The sequence below is a fragment of the Bactrocera dorsalis genome, chromosome 3, assembly GCF_023373825.1.
Source record: "Bactrocera dorsalis isolate Fly_Bdor chromosome 3, ASM2337382v1, whole genome shotgun sequence".
Classification (NCBI taxonomy): Eukaryota; Metazoa; Arthropoda; class Insecta; order Diptera; family Tephritidae; genus Bactrocera; species Bactrocera dorsalis.
In genome coordinates, this window is record NC_064305.1 from 4746559 (window position 1) to 4759854 (window position 13296).

A 13296-nucleotide genomic window follows, 5' to 3' on the forward strand; every position below is an offset into this window, starting at 1 on the left:
TACTAATCTACAAACAGACATGTGTCTTGTGCCTACGAACTACCAGCCAGTAAGCCAGTGGCGGTACGTGTTGCAGCTTGTGGGCGCACATGTTTTGTGGCAAGCTCACACATACATACATACATATTCACATATGTTAGTGTCTTGTTTTACTTTTTCCCTCATTTGTTCCATTAGCGTTGTTTCACAGCTCCTTATTTCTCTCGCCATTTGTGCGAAGTTTTCCGTGCTATCATGCTGGCTGTCAGTCTGCAGCGCTTTAAATGGCTTTCTTTGCCACAGCCAGCTACAAATGCAGAATTGTCGTGTACTTATTCCTTATTCTACTCATATGTAATAAGCTTATGCGGTCACTTGCTCTTTAAATGGTTCAAATATGTAGGCCAGCCAGTGCCATTTCAAGACTAGTTTTAGCCAAGAACTATTAAAGCACTTGTGTGTGTGTGTGTGGATGTGTGTGTGTTGCATTGGCCGTGCTTGATATTTAGCGCTAGCGCATCTTTGGCAGCTGAGATTGATATGTGTCTCCGAATACAGAAAATCTAGTGCGAGTATACAGAATAAGCACACACCTACATGTGTGTGTGTGCGAATATGCACATATTTGTATGTGTGGTGGAATAAATATGGTAAAGCCAATAGTTGGTGTGAAGGCATATATATTTTTAAATATCTAATTAATTTCAAAAAAAAAAAACAAAAAAAAATGGTTATTATAAAAAATAATAAAATAATTTTATTTTTTTAAGTGCTCCAGTTCGAGATTCCCTACTTTTTTAAAGAAAAAACACAGACAATTCTAATTTAATGAATAATGTTTATTATCATTCGAAAGAACATTTTTTGTTATTTATTTTTTGAAAGTTATCTGTTTCAAATGTTGGCCGCATCAACGTCTCAGATGGTCCAACCATTGCGTCCAATTTGCGATGGCTCGTTCGAGCATTTCGACTGGTAACTGGCAAATGACACGTGTGATGTATTGCGCCAAGACCTAATTTGAAGCGGAATTGTCTGCATAGACTTTAGACCTTAGAATATTCCTACAGAAAAGTCTAACGGTGTGATACCATCTTGGTGGCCAGTCGACCGGCCCAGAACGTGAATTCATCTGCTCACCGAAGTGTTCTCTCAATAAATCCATTGATTGATGCGGTGTGTGGGAAGTGGCGCCGACTTGTTGAAACCAAATGTCGCCGATATCGCGAGCTTCAATTTCAGGCATCAAATAGTCGGTTCTATTGCCGCGATAACGATTGCCCGGTTACCTTCTCAAGGCCATCATTTTTGAAAAAATATAGACCGATGATTACACCGACCCACAAACCACATCAAACCGTTGTTTTTTCTAGATGAAAAAGCAGCTCTTGAATCTCTTCAGGTTGCTCTTCGTCCCAAATATGGCAATTTTGGTTGTTAACATACCCCCTGAGTCAGAAATGGGCCTCATTGTTGAACAAAATTTGGCTCGAAAACGTTGGAACTTCTTGGAACCTTTCAAGAGCCGCTCTACAGCCCAGATGTGTCCTCCCCGGACTTTTTTTGTTCCTTTCCTGAAAAGACCAATGAAAGGCAGCATTTTAAGACGACAGAGAGGGTCCAAGCAGCATGCATCTCGGCAATCAAGGCTATTCCGAAGAACGCCTTCCGTTGGTTCAATATTTTTTTTTTTAAATCGACTCAGTCCTATTACTTTGCGGATAAATTCTGTATATCACTTTATCCCTGAACAAGCTATGCCTACATACCGTTATGCTCTTTAAATGCTTTTGAAAACAAACCACATTCATTTGTGGCATCATTTGTGGCATCTAACACCAGACAGGAGTGTGAACGGTAATAATTTCACTGCAATTGTCAACTTACATAATCCTACAAAAATAGTGAAAACTTGCAATTAAGTGCAGCTTACTGAAAATAACAACAATCACAAAGCAACTTTGCCAAATTGCACTCAAACACGAACAGCGTAAAGCAACCAAATGCCATTGAACACATTTGGGAACCGCTGAATTTCCTGCAACAATTAATTTGCACTTAAATTGACGTGTTTGCAACAAATCAACAGCGAAATGCGGGGCCAGTTGAAAATCGCAAAATCTACAGGGGAAAACAGAAACCCAAAACCAAAAACCAAAAGGCAGACCGAAACAAACATTAATTATCAAAGTACATTTGTCGCAAATCGAAGCGAATGCGAGCAAAAGGTGAAGAAAAAATAAACCTAAATGAAATGCAGCACAAAGCCAATACAGCAGAAATCAAGATCATGCAACAACAGCAAAAAAAACAAGCTGCTATGGCAACACTCCAACTCCAAACAGCGGTGAGCAGCGAGTTGGAGCCAGTCGGCCGCTGCAAGAAGAGTAAAATAGTAGCAAACACAGCCATAAGCAACAAGCTGAGCTGCCAATAGCTGCTAGCTGTTAGCTGCTGCAGCAGCAACAACAAGAGCAGCTACAGCCATAGCCACAGCAGTCGCAGAGCAAATTCATTGAGTTTGTGCGCCGCAAATCTTTGCCTTTGAAGCGCAGCTTAAATCAGTCTTCGCAGCAGACTAAAACCGTGTGGACGTTTCCGAACCAGCGAGCGCTTCAATGTAAGTTCAGCAAAGTTTCGCGTTTGCCGGGAGTTAATGTCAATAATGAAAAGTAGGGAGAGCGTACCTTAAAGTAGCGCTTAGCGCTTCACAATGGTCTACACCGTTGCGCTATTGTTGCGCCGCCGTATCTTTGTGAACGCATATCGGCCGTTGTGATTTTTTGTACTTTGCCCGACAACAACAACAAGCAGAGGCCGGCACGCATGTCTAGTGTTAATTTTCGCCACTTTTTTCGCTGGTTTTGCGAGTTATGAGCACTCGAGATGTACATGGTGTCACGCTGCGCTTGAGCGTGTTGAACGTGATAACATAAAGTGATTGTGTTGTGACAAATTTTGGACTACCGTTACCGTTAAAATACGTTGGTGTTTAGCTTTCAATTTTGTGTGTTTTTGACTTTTAGTGTTTGTCTTTGGATAGCGAAGCATTGGAAAAATTAAAAACAAAAACAAAAAAACATGAGAAACAGTGTGAAACTATGTGATCTGAAGTCACAAATTAAGTTTTTTCGTGCAAGAAGTGTATAAAATATAATAAAAAAATATATTTCTCAAAAAAAAAAATAATAATAATTTTGTGATTTACTCATATTTTATGAAGCACCCTGTATACGCGCTCTCCATTTGTAATGAAACTGTTTTGAAACCGTTAAGACACAGTGAATTATAGAAACCAAAGGACCATTCGTCTTCTGCAGCTTCTGTATCATGTCAAACTTAACCTCAATATCTAAAGATCACTTATTTTTTGGTGTTTCTTAAGTTCAATTTGTCATCACTCATCACCATTGAACTCTATGCCGGTCTAGTTGCATTGTTTTCTTACAAGAATAACAGCCCACGACAGAGAGTATAGAATATACTAGATCTAAACTCAAGAGCTTGTGACAAAATTTAAACAAATACTAAGAAAAATAAGCGTTGGCAAGGGTTTTCAGAAGTTCAGTCCATTATCTTTATGGATTAGGTAATTCTTTTGAAAAATTTGGGCTGGAAATTTGTAGTTTGATGAATTTCAGTCCATGATTTTATGAAAAAATTTTGTATGGAAATTCAAAACACGTTGGAACGAGCTACCAGCAAAACGGTCGATCGGAAGTACACTCGATAAAAGGGACTATAGGAACATGATGGGAATACTTACTGGTCACTGTCTGGTGGCGGCACATGTCTGCAAAATGTGGTTGACAAATCGAGAAGACTACAGAAAATGTCAAGAACAAGGCATCAGAAAAACAATGAAACCGCTCTTGTGTACTTGTCTCACATTGGCAAGGTAACGCTCTAAGTATCTTCGCGCCATAGTATGAGACACTGGAAGAGGTTTTGATAGTGAGGTCATACGGTCTATGGAAATTCTTGTCAAGCACAGGCATTTTAAGTATGACTACTTCTCAAGAACTTCGTGTCTAAACTCCATCTGGTGTCGCAAAGAACCAAAACTGGTCCATCCATGGCTCACCAGACTACCAGACTAAACTTAACCTACCTAACTTAATCTAACCTTTTGGCCCTGAAAATACAAATGTTAGGAAAGGTTTTTCTATGGGATCTATGTGTGATCAACGTGTTGACGATAAATTTAGATCTAGATTAGAAAACCTCAATAGAATTTTTTTTCTTTGGCGGAGAATACTGCTTTATAGGATCAGATACTTAAAAGATGTGAAGGTTTAAAATAACAATGAAGTAAAATATGAGAGAAAACAACGATAAAGAGCTAAAATGCCTTAATAATTCGATGCCCCGATAAATATAAAACTCTTTTAAGGAACTTAACTAGCGCCTCATGCGAAATGGTTTAAAGCTTAGCTGTCACATTTTGGGAAACAGGTTCGAAACTAAGTAGAACAAAATAGAAAGGGAAATTAAAGAAAATAGTTTTTCAAATGCGGTCACCAAACAACAGATTCCAGTTTTTGAGTATATAATATTAAACTGCAATAAAATTATAATGAATCCGCTATTTAGAAAAGAGTTCGTAAACGGAAAAGCGGATTCTCTGTGTCATAGTTGGTTAATTCCCATAACAATTACTTAATCTGTCAACTGCTCGATTGTCATTGCTATTGTAATGCAAACATATCTGCCAGTATTCTAAAAAGAAATCTACAACTGTGAGTGTGAACCGCTAATCAGTCAAATGAGCACAAAGACGCTAAGAACTAAATTCAATAAGGTGTTAACTGCGCATGCGCGCAACATCAGCGCTTCCAAATGCTGACGAGCTGTATATGTATGTGTGTATATGTGTGCGATTGTGTTCGCCCACTGAGAACGCACGCGACGAATGCGCCACATGAAAAATTTGCATATGAAAAGACACAAATTCCTACAACAAATTCGCTTTGCAGCTTTTCCCCTCTTTTTCTTTGGCGAATGATTCTGCAACTGATTATGAATTCTTACTCAAACTAAAGGTAAACTAGAAAATTTTGTTTGTGCAGCTGTCCATTGATAGCCAACATAGCGGTGAACTAGAATTTCTCAAAATAGAAACGGAATTAGTGAAAGAGCAAAATGGGAGAAAATAAACTAAAAAAGAATTAAATATATAAATAAATGAACGGAAAAAGAGAGTTTGAAAGAAAATCGATCGCTGCATACCTTACAAATTGTGCAGCGTCGAAAGCATATTTTGCTGCTCATACTGTGTGTAGTATTGCAACAACAACAACAACGGTAAACAGCAGCAACACCGTGCGCATGCGCAACTGCATTCTTAATGCAGCCGATTTTATAGAAATGCATACCACGCTGAATGGCTGGCAGATTGCTGCTGGCGGCCTGGTTAACAACTAGCCGAAGCCGAATACGACTACGTTGCGGCCAAATGACCACGACAATTGGCCGTTAGAAAAGTGATGTAAAAACTCTAACTCGAAATTAAGCTGAAGTGTAATGGATATTAAGTTAAGAGTACAAGCTAATATTTGTTTACAGACTACCAATAAGATAACCAATAAAATAACTAGTTTGTATGGCTGCATTATTGTTATGAAAAAAATTTTGCGGCGGAAAATTTAATTATGACTGAAATTGTAAAGAAAAGAACAGAAAATTAAAAAAATAATAAAAAGAAAATATTGAAATTTTAAATTTCTGTTTTTAAAAAAATTAAAAAAAATATATTTTTTTAATTTTCTGTTCTTTTTTTTTGTTTTTTCTAGCTAAGTTCATGCTTATTGTGCAGGCGATATTTACATATATGTATTTATGCATGACTAATTTATTATGTGAAGGTTCTTCTGAAGACAATGAGTTTGTTAACAACAGAATTCTACAAATTATCATAATTTTAGCAAAGTAAAATAATTGAATTTTTTCGTAAAGATTTGATTATAGAGAAGTGAATGCAAATATTTCACCAACATCCTCTCTAACAGCGGATTTTGCAAAAAAAAAATGTGTGTACCTTTACCAGGGTACATTAAGTTTGCCGCAAAAGTTTTAACACACTGTAGAATACATCCGAGACCCTATAAAACACATACAGTATAAAAGATTAGCATTACTAGCTGAGCCAATTTATCCGTCCGTCTGTCTGCTCTTCTGCTCGTCTTACGATTCGTCGGTTTATATACTATATATGCAATCGAGTCTCTCGGTTTCTCGGAAATTGATCTAGACTTTTGCTTATCAAATGTCTAAGAAGTGGTGCATTTTTCAAGCTCAGTGTTACTGCCGACGTGAGTTGTTTACAAGAATATGCAGCGCAAGCGATCATGGTATAAAAATTATGAACCTGCTCAAATCCGTAAGCAGGCCGATAGTCACCAAAAAAATAATTATCTTGTCTGTTTGGCGGGATTTCAAAGGAAATCCTTTATTTTAAGTTTTTCCCCAATAGAAAAGGTGTAGTGTACCAGCATAATGCAAAACCTTATACAAGTTTGATGACTCGTCAAAAGCTTTTGCAGCTTGAGTGTGCTGTGCTACCACACCCACCATATTCTTCACCTCGAGACCATATTCACAAACTTGACACTTTCGGACTGTTATTTGTTTCGCTCTCCGCAAAATTTTTTGGTAGGGAGAAACTTCAACTCAAATCACTTGGCTGCGTTTTTCGCCTTCTTATTTATTGGCGTAGGCAACGTTTACGCGTTTATAGCCGAGGTATCCAACCCTATATGAGCATGTCAGCATGGAAGCTATATCTTGTCCGAAAGTTGTCCAAAAATAGTATTGGATCAAAATGGAGAATATATAATAACTTCATACAATTTTTTACACAATAAAAATCGTGTTTAAATTGCACTAAAAATGCGAAATTTCTTAGTGAACGACTCAATATGAATATGGCAATACACTCAACATCAAAATAAAAACAATTTTGTTTGTCATATTGCATATGTTATTCATGTATTGCATATGTATGCATAAAATTTTAAGCATCCGCTTTCTTTCCTTTACACATAACCAATATTTAACCAGTATATAACCAATTTATAACCAATATGTAACCAATGTATAACCATTTTATAACCAATATATAACCATTTTATAACCAAAACTTATATTTTATTTCAATATGAGTGGTTTCTATTATATCGTTTTTCCTTTTCCTCCAATCGTGTGAAAAGTGATTTTACGTTTTTTTGCACTTTAGGTGACGATGTATCGTTATTTTTACAAAAGTTTTAGAGCTGTTTGTTCAAAAAAAAATTTTATTTTAATTTTTTTATATATTTTTACTTCAAACATATTTTTGTGTAGTTTACACTTACAATTTTATACAAAACTGTGGTGAGCGGCGCTCAAATTGTGTCAAAACTATGCGCAAATCAATTTTTCTTGGAAAAGTATTAATAATCAACTCATACCCAAAAGCAGTGAAAGCAATTTAAAGATCCATAATCGATGTTTGCTTAACTTCAGCGAAGGCTTAAAGCACTAAAAGTTAACAAAACAAAAGCTAATTCCAAAGAGAACTGATAACAGCTGGAGGTGAATTCGAAGAAAAGTTACGCGCTTGACATTCTTTTCTTTATAAATATATATAAATGTGCTTGTAAGCCGCTAATGTTTTTACATACATATGTACATAATTATTACTATAATGAAGTGCTAATTATCGCAACAAACTTTCTTTCAATTTAAGTTTTTTCTACTTTATGTGTGTGTGTGACAAAATTTTTTTATGAAACTAGCAACTCGTTGGAAATCGAAATTGTGTGACAAAATACTAATTAAAAAATTGCTTATAAAATTAACAACAACAACATGCGTATTAGCAGCAACAATAAGTGATTAATTTCTGTGAATAAATTTCGTGTAATTAACCAATAAACAAAGTGCCAATACAAAATCCGCCGCAGCGCCTGACTTCAATGAAAGTTGAGTGCAACAAAAACCGCATAAAATTCGTGTCGTCACCGGTGTTGTCATGGTGCTGCTTTAAGCCGTAGTAGGTGAGTAGTGTGCGAAATTAAAATGTTTAAATTTTTTTGTGTGGCAACATTGTTCACTCTTCGCTTGAGGATAACACGGAAAGTGATAGTAAAATTTTGTTTCTGTCCATTTTTACTGACTTTGAACCCACAACAACTCACTTTCTGGCCACTTTTCAATTTATTTTAGAGCAATTACGCGCTAATAACAGTGTTGGCAACTGTAATTGCTGTCAGCACAAAATTGCTGCAACAACAATGACGACATGTGTGTTTTACTTCATGGTCAAGCATCTTCCTACACAACACACACACAAGTGTCTGTATATATGTGTGCTTGCACTTGTAAATATAGTCTTTTTATGTTAGAAAAATAAAATTATGAAAATGTCATGCTATACATATTACATAATAATTATCTGTCAGCGCTTTATGCGTGAAGAAAAATATATAAATTTTTATAATTTTAATACATAAAAAGCATATGTGGCATGGTTGCCCGTATGCATGTGGCTCTTATTATATAAACAAATGTAATAATCATCATTACTTATTTATTAACAACCATGAAATGTTGCATATCGTACAATCAAGTAAGTCGTAAAATACACGCTCTCATCACAAATCAATTAAATGACTTGCAACAAAAGTAAAAGTGGTGCTTAGTTGGTGCATTGGCCCCCCTTATATGCGTGTATTGTTCGATTGCACTTGCTCATACGAGAAAAAATGCTTCCACAGGAAATGCCAGCGTATCCACAACGCAAGCGACTGTGTTATTATTTTTATGGCTAATTTTTTACGATTCCGCAAAATTTAGTCGTGTTGTGAAAAGATAGTATTGTGGTTAAGGCAGAGACTCTTTTCCGTCGTTTGCTGATAAAAAATCAAATAATATTCGTGTAAAACTATAATAACTAAGCTAATCAACCAATGCATATCTAAAGTAGTTAATAAAATGTTTACGCATCTCTACAAGGTAATTACCAAGAATTTAGCAATAAACGGTAGTAGATAACAACGGCGATCGCAGAATAATATCGATGCTTAGAATGTGGTTGATATTGTGGAAGTTTATACATATTTAAAAATTTTTATTAAAAAAGCTCTTTTTGCAATATTTTTACTAAATTTTGTTTAATCGATATTTCGATTAACATGTCGATATTTTTATGCTGATCGATCCATCCGAATATATCGATTAATTTTCTTCACTTAAATGCAAACATTTGTTTCAAAATATTCATCTTTCACTTTTTTCCTTTTAAAAGCAAAATTTCGACTTTTATTTTAATCGATCAATCCGATTATTTTTTCTGACAAAATTCTCTTCCTCCCCTTCATATTAGTGAGCTAAAATTTAATTTTTATTAACTTATTTATGCATTTAATTATCGATTCTTAATGGTATATATATTATTTTTTCGATTTTATATTTCATAATCATCATACATTAGAAAAAAATTGTGTCCATATTATCATTTTTTTTATCGATAATCATCATTTTGTAATGTGACCTTAGCTTTCTCAATATTTGTTAATACAAGTATATGTATATATTTTCGGTCATGTATTACTAGTTGCAATTTGTAAGCATTTTATTTCATCGATACTGTTTATCAATTGCCTTTGATAGTCTCAACAGAATTCTAAAAATTTATCGATAATTCTGTATAGTTTATCAATAAACGTTAAATAAATTTTAGATAAATGTATCGATAAGGTATATAAAATTGTCGATACGTTCAATAAATTTATCGATAAAACATATAAAATTATCGATAAATCTATATCGAAATTTAATCGAATATCATGAAGATGTTACTCATTCCTCACATATTTTGTAAATACATTTTATATTTTTTTTTTATTTATCGATAAAATTATTCTATATATTGGGTGATATTTATCGATATTTTATGGTTTGATCAATACATAAAATCAGTTTTTAGCGCAAGCATAAGTTCGAAAATGTTTTGTTTTAAAACTAACTGCCATAAACACTTTAATAGCAACTTATGTAAAGTAGCTTCGAATAGTAGACTTTCCTATTTTTAGCATAAGATTTGTGAAATAATTTTTCATTAGTCTCATAATGCAAGTATCTACTTTATATACTTATGCAAACCTCCTCATATGGTCGCTTCACACTCCTCCTCTTCTCCTCTCTGCCTGCAGCGAAACAACTTAATATTATATTATCGGGGTTGCAACAAAACATCCGTTGCCTCTAATTACACCTTGCTACGCCCGCATTGCAGCCACTAACAATACATACAAATATACATATATGTAATGCTGTTGCAAAAACTGCTTTTATAGTGACATTAAATCTCCATTTAATATTTTATTTTCAAATATATTCACATGGCATGCTCATTTGAGTCAAGCGATCGGTGAAAGTCGTACTAATCAATGTGCTATCGGTTTGGACTCGTTGCTGGTAACATACCATATCTATGTAGATACATATAAACATACTTGCAACGCTTGGTTGATTTGTCGGTTAGGTTTGGCTTGTTTGACCGCTGCCTGTACCTTTGTCGCCCAGATGAGCGTTCAATGATCTCTTTCTCTCGAACGTTGCACAAACAAGCGTCCATATACTTGTATGTACTTATATGAATATATACATATGTGAATATATTTATACATATGTATATACAAATATATGTGCTTGTATGCATATCAGTTTAATTGCAAGCCTGTTGCAATTGCGCTTTGCTTTGCTGACCAATGAAGCGAGCCGAGCATGCTGTTGTTGATAAAGTTGCACGGTTGATGTGATTTTTATGTTGGCTCAAATAGACATGCGTACAAGTAACTACATACCGTTCCACACTGGTATGCTTCGAAGGCATTTCCAGCGAAAAATCGTATGTCCACTGAGCTTTCCACTTATTTCGGCAGATTCGAACCAGTTCAAGCCAAGGAGAGCAGTCGTGTAGTCCTTTTTAGACGCACTCATTTCAGGAATTTGTTTGTGTCAGCCACGAGTTTAACGTCTGTTAGATAATCTGACTAAAAATATTCACTGCTGGCGGCAAAACTCGTCCATCCAATGGTGGAAACATGTTGCTTCGGTAATAAATTACTTCCTCTTCAAATTGACATGTCGCTTATATCACTGAATAATAGTGAAACTAGACTGGAAAGATCATGTGTGGCATATACATAGATGTCCATGTATTTTTTCGTTATGAAAAAGTTTTCGTAATGAAAAAGATCTTAAATGTCGATAAAAGTATAGATTTGGCTTTGATGAAGCTTACAAAGGTATGAAACCATAGAATAGGATAAGATAGGTGGGGTTAGGTCAGGATAGGAAAGTTTATGAAAGCTAGAATAGGAGAGATCTATCCTATGAATAGGATTGGATAGATTATATTATGATAGATTGTGATAGTTAGGGATAGGATGGCAATGTTTATAATAGATTGCGGTATCTTAGGATAGGATATAATAGGAGTGGTTGGAATAGGTACGCTTAGATCGAAGTAAGATATGATAGATTTTGATAGGTTAGGATAGCACAGGTTAGAAGAGTTTAGAATAGCTTAGAATAGATCGAACTAGGCTATGAAAAATTGTTATAGGTTAGTGTAGCGTAGGGAAATTTTTGAAACCTAGTATAGGAAAGGTTAGAATATGTAGGATAGGATAGTATATGTAGGTTATAGTTAATAGATAGTGATAGGTAGGGATAGTATGGGAATGTTTAGAATAGATTGCGGTATGTTAGGACAGTATAGGTTAGGAGTAGCTGGAACAGATAAGGATAGATTGAAGTAGGATATGACAGATAATGAGGGGCTACGACAGATTAGGATAGGATGGGACTGTTTATAATAGCTAGGATAGAAACGGTTCAGGATAGGATAAGAGAATAGGATTATGATACGATAGGTTAAGATCGTATAGATTAGGAAAGGTTGGAATAGGTAAGGATAGATCGGATACCTAGATTAAGTTAAATTTATGGCAATATACATAGGTTAGTGTGTGCTATGATAAGATGGGTTACGACATGAAAGAAAGAAAGGGAAGGAAAGGAAAGGAAAGGAAGTAGAAAAGAGAGAGAGCCATAACAATTTCGCTGCATTTACACTGCAATACTATTGATTTATAGCCACTTTATTAAAGAAAACGATGCAAAGCTGCTCTCCTGCTGTAGTTAACAGCAAGAATTTGCTTATGAAAGCAAACAAAAATTTCTGCAAGCATTTTTATGGGCACGTAAATGGAAAAATGATATAAATACAAGCAACTCGTTGTTAGCGAAGACTCTTTGTTTGAACGAGGCTATGCAAATTATTTGATAAAGTACATAAAATGCTATAAAACAAACGCTAGAAGCCGGAACATGCAATTAACTGTACACAATAATGCACATCTGTATGCAGAAATTGATCATTTGCTGTGGAATGATAATTATAAGCAGCAACATAAACACACACGTATGTATATGTGAATGGATGTAAGTGTGAGTGTGCGTGTATAGCTGCAAGGCAAGCTTTGTGTTCCGTATTGCATCTTAATAAGCAGCCGCCGGGTCTCACCGCCGCGGCAGCATTGACACACATTTTATTTCTATTTTCCTACACTGCTGTTCTATGCTGCTTCACTGCATGTGTAGACAAATGTATGTGTGAATGTATGGAATATATGTATAATAATAAAAGAGAAGATTTATGGCCGAAATTGCTGTTGGCAAGCTGGCAGTGGCAGTTATATTAGCGGCTTAGTGTATTGTGTAGCAAGTGTTGCATGTTAACGGTGGTGTTGTGGCGCGGAATATAATATGTGTGGACGCTTGACAGTGAAATAATCATTGATAGGCTTTTTTGCCAAATTATTTGCCATCAATTCAATGTCAGGTAGGAAATTGGCAAACGGATGAATATATACAACAGCCAGCGCGCTTCCGTCAAATTTAATTTTTTTTTTTCAAAAAATACAAAATTACTTGTATTCTATGATAATATCAATAACTGCATGTTTAATTTGTTATTGCTTTTCATTGCTTTTTGTTGATAAAGCTGTTGCCAACGCTGTGTAATGCCAAAACGCCTGCATGTCAGAGGTGAGTGCGGCTTGTTAAGCTTTCAACGCCAGCTTGACCGCTCATCGCTTGGCAGCTAAATGAAAAATGAGCTGTAAGTCGAAAGCGTGTCACTGCAACAAATGAGCTGCCATTGTTCGAGCTGCTATTGTATTGCATATTACATTTCAACTTTTACCAATATATCACTAGACTATACACATGTACATATATATATATATATATATACATATATGTGTA

The 13296-nt window shown here is 35.3% G+C and overlaps 2 protein-coding genes across 2 annotated transcripts in view; one reads left to right on the forward strand and one right to left on the reverse strand.

The window, feature by feature from the left end:
• LOC105233079 (potassium voltage-gated channel subfamily KQT member 4) overlaps positions 1-13296 on the reverse strand; it is a 40638-nt gene that overhangs the window by 18306 nt on the left and 9036 nt on the right. The gene's annotated exons all lie outside the window — the stretch shown is intronic.
• LOC105228353 (uncharacterized) overlaps positions 2553-13296 on the forward strand; it is a 120142-nt gene continuing 109398 nt past the window's right edge. Inside the window, exons 1-2 of the mRNA XM_049453735.1 lie at positions 2553-2599; positions 7706-8015. The gene's annotated coding sequence lies outside the window, so the exon portion shown is untranslated. The remainder of the gene's footprint in view (positions 2600-7705; positions 8016-13296) is intronic.